Raw genomic sequence first — 8,457 nt, 5'->3', positions numbered from 1 at the left:
AGCTGCTGGACAGGAGCCTTCTTTGGACCAGAAGATGGAGTCCCTCCTCGAAAAATTCGAATTGCTCGAAACAAGGTTTGACGCAAGGCTTGATGCAGTCCAAGCAGCTTTCGATTTGGTAAAGTCAGAACTCAATATGTATAATCAGAAGTTGGAGGCTATGAATACTAACATAGCCGACCACGAAATTCTGAATAAAACCACAGAAATGGGTTTATCGAGATAGGTTCTTTGATAAAAGCCAATAAGCAATGTCCGAGAATGATTCACTCCGTCGGAAAATAATTGCTCTCGAGTGCAGATCTCAGGCACATAGTGTGAGAATTCTGGGTCTTGTTGAAGGTCTGGAAACCGGTTCCTCTCTGGAGTCTCTTACCAACATGCTGCAAGAGCTTTTCCCGACTGTGCTGTTCAACGTGTGCATCCAGCCTCAACTAATCCGAACTTTAATACTCTAAGACCCGTTTTAATTCACTTTCTTAATCTTCAAACTAAAGATTTTATACTTCGTGAAGCCAGGAAGATTGGAATTCTTGAATTTAAAAACCAAAAACTCTGAATTGTCCAAGACTATCCACCGGCTGTTTACAAGGCATGCATGAAATTCCGAGACATTATTCCCAATATTACCTGACCTTTTCATATGCTAAAGATCAAAAGGTAACAACAGTGTATTTACAATGCTTCCTTTGAATTACATATAGTTTCCATACACTTCCTTCTTTGCACCCACACTCCAGACCCCCTAAATGAATGATAAGCAGCATTGGCTGGTTCACAGTCAGCCCCAGGAAAATTATTGTTCAGGGCTGCACTTTAAATTCAATCTACAATCCATATTCATGTTTGAAGATTGGTTGCTGCTGAAGTAAATATTTGCTGGATGTCCTAAGTCTGGAATACTCCCTAGCAGACTCTCTCCCGAAATTCCAGAGGTTAAGTTGAGTTTATCGTCCGGTTCACGAGTGCGGTGAGGAAGAGGTGAAATGATGATCTTGCTTTCGGTGATAAAGCAGGTGTAGCCAACGCAGAGAATGTCGGCTGTACAGGGCAGCTTGGGAGCCGTGGGAACAGAGAGATTCATTAGCTGCTGGAAACCGAGCAAAGCACACGCAAAACACTTGGGGAACTTGGCAAGTCAGGCAGCATCTACGGAGGGGAAGAAAAAGGTTGTTTTGGGCCGAGATCCCGCATCAGGATATTCCCCTCTCCCCACCACCTTCTTCTGGCTTCTATTTGCACCCCTTTCTTTCCAGTCCTGATACATCAATGATCTGGAAGAGGGGACCGAGCGTACTGTATCTAAGTTTGCTGATGACACTAAACTGGGCGGAAAAGCAAATTGTGCAGATACGGAGAGCCTGCAGAGAGATATAGATAGGTTAAGTGAGTGGGCAAGGGTCTGGCTTTGGAGTACCTTGTTGGTAAATGCGAGGCCATCCACTTCGGAAGAAAGAATGAAAGAGCAGATTGTTATTTAAATGGTAGAAGGATTTGGGAGTGCTTGTGCATGAATCACAACAGTTTGGTTTGCAGGTGCAGCAGGCTATCAAGAAGGCAAATGGGATGTTGGCCTTGATTGCTAGAGGGATTGAATTTAAGAGCAGGGAGGATATGCTGTAACTGTACAGGGTACAGGTGAGGCCACACCTGGAGTACTGCATGCAGTCCTGGTCTCTTTACTTGAGGAAGGATATACCAGCCTTGGAGGCGGTGCAGAGGTTCACCAGATTTGTTCCAGAGATGAGGGGGTAGACCATGAGGTGAGATCGAGTCACCTGGGACTGTACTTGCTGGAATTCAGAAAGATGAGAATATAGAAACATAAAACTATGAAAGGGATAGATAAGATAGAGGCAGGAAAGTTGATTCCATTGGGAGGTGAGGCTAGAACTAGGGGACATGGCCTCAAGATTCGGGGGAGGAGATTTCGGACGGAGATGAGGAGGAACTGCTTTTCCCAGAGGGTGGTGAATCTGTGGAATTCTCTGCCCGATGAAGCACTGAAGGCTGCCTCAGTAAACATATGTTTAAGACAAGGTTGGATAGATTTTTGCATAGTAGGGGAATTAAGGGTTATGGGGAAAAGGCAGGATGGTGGAGATGAGTCCATGGTCAGATCAGCCATGATCTTATTGAATGGCAGAGCAGGCTCGATGGGCTGGATGGCCAACTCCTGCTCCTATTTCTTTTCTTATGATGGGATTACGCCCAGAACATTGACTCTTTAAAGGATCAAAGTACGTTTATTATCCAAGTATTTGTAAGGAATACAACTCTGAGATTTCTCCTCCCACAGGCAGACATGGAACCAAGAACTGCCACGGGACCCGTTCGAGAGAACCTGAAATACTCAACACATGAGAAAAGAACAAATTGCACAAACAGCAAAAAGCAAATGGACAACACGTAGAACATCCAACATCACCAAGAGTCCAGCAGTATTCAGATCTCTTCTCACTGTTACCAACAAGTAGGAGGTACAGAAGCCTGAAGGCACACACTCAGTGATTCAGGAGCAGTTTCTTCCCCTCTGCCATCCGATTCCTGAATGGGCATTGAACCCATGAACTACATCACCCTTCATTACCTTTTTTATTATTAGTTCTGTTTGTGCACTTTTTAATCTATGTAATATACATGTATATACTTTCTGTAATTGATTTACTTATTTGGCCAAATTTGGAGTATTGTGTACAGTTCTGGTCACTGAATTATAGGAAAGATGTCAACAAAATAGAGAAGATTTACTAGAATGTTACCCGGGTTTCAGCACCTAAGTTACAGAGAAAGGTATAACAAGTTAGGTCTTTATTCTTTGAAGTGTAGAAGGTTGAGGGGGGGGACTTGATAGGGGTATTTAAAATTATGAGGGGGGTAGATAGAGTTGACGTGGATAGGCTTTTTCCATTGAGAGTAGGGGAGAGTAGAGGACACGAGTTGAGAGTTGGGGGCAAAAGTTTAGGGGTAATACGAGGGGGAATTTCTTTACTCAGAGAGTGGTAGCTGTGTGGAACGAGCTTCCAGTAGAAGTGGTAGAGGCAGGGTCGATATTGACATTTAAAGTAAAATTGGTTAGGTACATGGACAGGAAAGGAATGGAGGGTTATGGGCTGAGTGCAGGTCAGTGGGACTTGGTGAGAGTAAGCGTCCGGCACGGACTAGACAGGCTGAGATGGCCTGTTTCCGTGCTGTAATTGTTATACGGTTATTTTTTTTCTATATTGTCATGTATCACATTGAACTGCTGCCCATCAGTTAATGAATTTCACAACATATGCCGGTGATATTAAACCTGATCCCGATTTTAGTTCCAATCCCTGCTGCTCGGCTAGCCACTGCAGGCCACAGGGCCTTTCTTCACTCAACCGTCCCATTCAAGTGGCTCCAAAACAAAGAGTAACCAAAGTCCAGAAGCACATACAACGTTAACTCCGACGTCCCCCGAAACGAGTCCTCGGCCCCTCCAATCAGCTCTTGCCAGGTGGGTCCCAGGACCCCTGCACTTTGCTCTGACGGCAGCTGGCGACGGGGGGGGGGGGGGGGGGGGAGGAGACCGGTCAGATGTTTCCCTCCGCGGGTGCGGCCCTGCTGTGTTCCGCCAGCGTTTTGTGCGCTGCTTGCAGGGAAGAAAAGAAAAAGAGGGCTTAAATTTTCATAATGTTTTGCACAACCCACTTGAGTGCGAAAGGAGGCCCGTGGTTTTCAGATGGTGTCCGGAGGACTTTGGGAGAACCTCGACTGTTCTCTGGTTGTCCGGAGAGGGCCAGCTCTTCTCCAAACTCTTGAGGTGGCCATTCACCGGGGGTCACCGGGGGTGGGGGTTGGATCACATCGATGCCCTGGATCATCCAAGCTTACCTGCGTATCCGCGTCGGATCTGCACCCAGACCAAGACTGTCTATCCGCTCCCTCCCGCACTCAGCAGCTCTGTCCCGGAGCCTTCGGTCCCTTCTGCCATGGTGATTCCCAAGTTAGTCCGGTTTTCCCCTTTCATCCTGCTCTCCACGGACTGGCGCCGCCGTCCGCCAGGGCACCGCGGCAACGTTAGCGGTTGGCGCAACGCTATCACAGCTCGGGGCATCAGAGTTCAATCCTGGCCTCTTCCTCGGCGTTGGTGCGTCCTTCGGTGTGGAGTGCGCGGGCTTCGTCTGGGTTGGTAGGTTGTTAAATTGTCCCATGATTAGACAGGCTAGGGTTAAATCGTGGTGTTAAAGCAGGGCCTGTTGCCGTACCTGTTTAAAAAAAACACACACACACACAAAACGCAGCCGGCAAATGTGCACTGACTTGACCCTCTCCCAGCCTGCTACTGATCGTTTTGACTTTGTTGTTAAGTCCCTCTGAGTTCTCGTCCAACACTCCACCCTGGGACCAGGTGCTGATTCCGGTAAGCGGGTTTGGCAAACACTAGCGCCCGTGGCCAATATGAGATCCCTGGTACATACCACTTCAGCTTCCCCCTCCCACTACCACAATGACCTGCCCGTCCTCCGCTTCCTCCCCTGCCAGAGTGAGGCCCAACACGTTCAACCATGCGTGGATACCTGCGAATACAGCCAAATGAGAGAGCATTGCTGTGAGAATGAAAACCAGTAGGGGCAGATCACACAGCACAAAGCGCACACAGCATGTGCAAGATGGTAAGTGCACGTAAGATGTCAGTAGACTACAGACACGGTCCATACCAAGTCCATGAATGCCTCAGAGATCTTCAGTCTGCGGAGCGAACACTGGAGAGCAGCACCGAATCCAACCTGGATGCTGCACCACACTGCCCCCAGTGGAGCTCACCGGCTCTGACGCCTCTCTCCTGGCGGGAAACAGGCAACACCGCGACTCGAGGCCGGCTCCGTGAATGCCGCAAAACTCTGCCGTCTACCGCAACGCAGCCGGTCTTAGGCCGGATCTGTACTTTGCTAATTAATTTACTTTGAACTGAGAGGAACGGCACTTTGTATTCTGCCTGAACGATCTACGCCCCCGGTGCTACAAAGTGAAACTTGCATCCTCTATGATCCCCTCTCTCCTTCAAATCCATAGAATACAGAGGAAATTTACCAGGACGCTGCCTGGTTTAGAGAGTATGCATTATGATCAGAGATTAAGGGAGGAGGTGCTTAAGGGAGAGGGAGGAGGAGAGGAGACATGATAGAGGTGTACAAGATATTAAGAGGAATAGACAGAGTGGACAGCCAGCGCCTCTTCCCCAGGGCACCACTGCTCAGTACAAGAGGACATGACTTTAAGGTAAGGGGTGGGAAGTTCAAGGGGGATATTAGAGGAAGTTTTTTTACTCAGAGAGTGGTTAGTCCATGGAAGGCATTGCCTGAGTCAGTGGTGGAGGCAGATACACTAGTGAAGTTTAAGAGACTACTAGACAGGTATATGGAGGAACTTACGGTGGTGGGGGGGTTATATGGGAGGCAGGGTTTGAGGGTTGGCACAACATTGTGGGCCGAAGGGCCTGTACCGTGCTGTACCATTCTATGTTCCAAATCCTTGCCAGTCCTCCCGTTTTTGTTTCTTCTCACTCCTGGTCACATCCAGAGCCACCCACGTACCTCACCACCATGTTCCATCCCGCCCCATCTCGTACTGGTTCACCTGTCCCTAATGGATCCTATTTGCAGCTTTCTGACTTCCGAACCTCTCGCTGCTTCAGTCTAAGGTTCCCACCTGCTTCAAGTGGACCACTATCATCCTGGCACCCAAGAAAAGCAGGGTAGAGTACCCTGCCTTGACATCTACCACTGGTTATGGCACACATTAACTCGAGCCTCCCTGACAACTTTGACCCACTGCAATTCACCTACCGCCAAAACAGGACCAGTGTCCTTCCCCTGGCACTATGTGGCACGCTTGAACATGGCAGCCAAGCAAAGATGTACAAGGGGTGATTGATAAGGTAGAAGGAGTCAATTTTAGAAAATGTAGCACATTTATTTTTCAATCATAGTCCCCTCCTACATTTACACACTTAGTGCAGTGGTTGTGGAGCATACGGGTCCCTTCTTTGTAGAAGTGGTCCAGAGCAGGGGTGATTGATGAGTTTGTGGCCCAAGGTAGAGGGAGGTGAGTTATTAACTTCAAACTTTCTGCAGAATCACTCGAAGAGTTGAACTGCATGTATATGTAACAAGAGTGTCTTGGGCCTCCAGAAAGTGTCCACAGCAGGGGTGATTGATAGGTTTGTGGCCTAGGGTAGAAGGAGATGAGTTATACAGCTCTCGTCACATGCACGTGCAGTTCAATGAGTGATTATGCAGAAAGTTTGACGTTAATAACTCATCTCCTTCTAACTTATCAATCACCCCCTGCTGTGGACCACTTCTGGAGGTCCAAGACGCCGACTTCGACAAAGAAGGGATCCGTATGCTCCACGACCGCTGGACTACGTGTGTAAATGTATGAAAAATAAATGTACTAGGTTTTCTGAAATTGATGCCTTCTGCCTTAGGCCACGAACTTATCAATCACCTCTGGTATTCATTCATCGTCTTTGTGATCGCAGGTCACTGCTGGATACAAAGAATATCAAGATCCGTCAGTGAGTTCCTTGATAGTGTTAGAACTAAAACTGATTGTGGACGGCCGTGTTGCCGCCTGGACCTGTGTAGCAGTTTGACACGGCCGAGCACGTTTGAGTGATTGTCTTGAACGTTTTTACTGGGATTGCAAGGCCCTGCTGGGCTGATGGCGAGGAGCAGCCTGGCCTCCGTAGCAATAAGGATGAGTCTGAAGCCTCACCTGTGGTAGCCCTCCAGAGGGCGGTGTAGGTGTGGGAGAGGTGGGGCATGCCTCCGTGGGGCGTGCCGGAACCCGTACCGGATTGGGAGCTGGTCCCTCCCGTCAGTGCTGTCCCACCCTCCCACCCCGTGGGGTTCATTCGGAACTACCCCCCCCCAGAGAGTTCAGGTGGCATTGCCCCCCAGGACGATTCGTTCAGGTCTGCCCCCCACCACCCCAGGAGGACTGGCTTGTTGCTGACCTCCCAGAGGGATCGCATAGCTCTACCCCCCCCACCCCCAGAGGGGTTGTTTAGCTCTGTCCCCCCACCCCCCGAGGGGTCACTTAGCTCTACTGCCCCACCCCCCAAAGGGTTCACTCAGCAAGGCCCACCCCTCCCCGGAGGGTTTGCTCAGTGCTGCCCCCAGGAGGATTTGCTTGGCATTGCTTCTCCAGAGAGTTGACTTAGAACTCCCCCACCCCCCCCCCCACAAAAGTTTGCTCAGTGCTTCCCCCCCACCCCCCCCAGGATTTGCTTGGTGGAACAACATGTTGGGCCGGAATTACAGACCTCATGGGCTTTGGGTGATATTATGTTAATATCTTTCTTCTCCTTTGTGACTGTATGTTTTTCTGAATTTTGACCACATATACTGTTTGTGCTGTGTGCTGTTGGTGACGTGTGCGGCACTTTGGCCTTGGAGGGACTCTTTCGTTCGGCGATACTTGTGTATGGCTGAAAACTTGAACCTGAGTACCCAGAGCCTGGACTGACACCTTACTGCCCTATTGTCCTGTTTATTATTTATTGTAATGCCTGCACTGTTTTGTGCACTTTATGCAGTCCTGGGTAGGTCTGTAGTCTAGTGTAGTTTTTTTTTGTAACAACACACACAAAATGCTGGTGGAACACAGCAGGCCAGGCAGCATCTATAGGGAGAAGCACTGTCAACGTTTCGGGCCGAGACCCTTCGTCAGGACTAACCGAAAGGAAAGATAGGCATTGAATGATCTCTCTGTGATGGGCAGAGAGAAAGAAAAAAGGGGAGGGAGGTAAAACTAAATATGTCAGGGATGGGGTAAGAAGGGGAGGAGGGGCATTAACGGAAGTTAGAGAAGTCAATGTCATGCCATCAGGTTGGAGGCTACCCAGCCGGTATATAAGATGTTGTTCCTCCAACCTGAGTCTTTTTCTGTGTTGTTTTTACGTAGTTCAGTCTAGTTTTTGTACTGTGTCATGTAACACAATCGTCCTGAAAAAATGTCTCATTTTTACTGTGTACTGTACCAGCAGTTATGGATGAAATGACAATAAAAGTGACTTGACTTGACTAAACTTTGCTTATTTCTGAAGCACTTGGACAGTAAAAACTCTTTTGTCAGACTTATTGGCCACAGCTTCGCCTTCAGTACTACAATTCCAAGTGAACTCATCGCCAAACTCCAGCTCCGGGGGGGGTCAACGGCTCCCTCTGCGACTGGATCCTCGACTTCCTGACCAACAGACCGCAAACAGCAAACGCCCCCAGCGCGATTGTCCCAAGCGCCAACGCTCTACGAGGCTGCGTCCGTGACCGTGCGGCTGGGTTCTCTACCCGCCAGTTTGCAGATGACACCGCCGTCAAGGGGCCGCGGAGTACGGGGAGGAGTGACAGACGTGCCGCCACGGCAACCTCCCCTCCCCGCCCCCGGTGTCAATGAAAAGGGCTGGCCACTGATTTCAGGAAG

This window comes from Hypanus sabinus, chromosome 26 (assembly GCF_030144855.1).
Source record: "Hypanus sabinus isolate sHypSab1 chromosome 26, sHypSab1.hap1, whole genome shotgun sequence".
In the NCBI taxonomy this organism is placed as follows: Eukaryota; Metazoa; Chordata; class Chondrichthyes; order Myliobatiformes; family Dasyatidae; genus Hypanus; species Hypanus sabinus.
Note: the sequence above shows the minus strand (reverse complement) of the source record.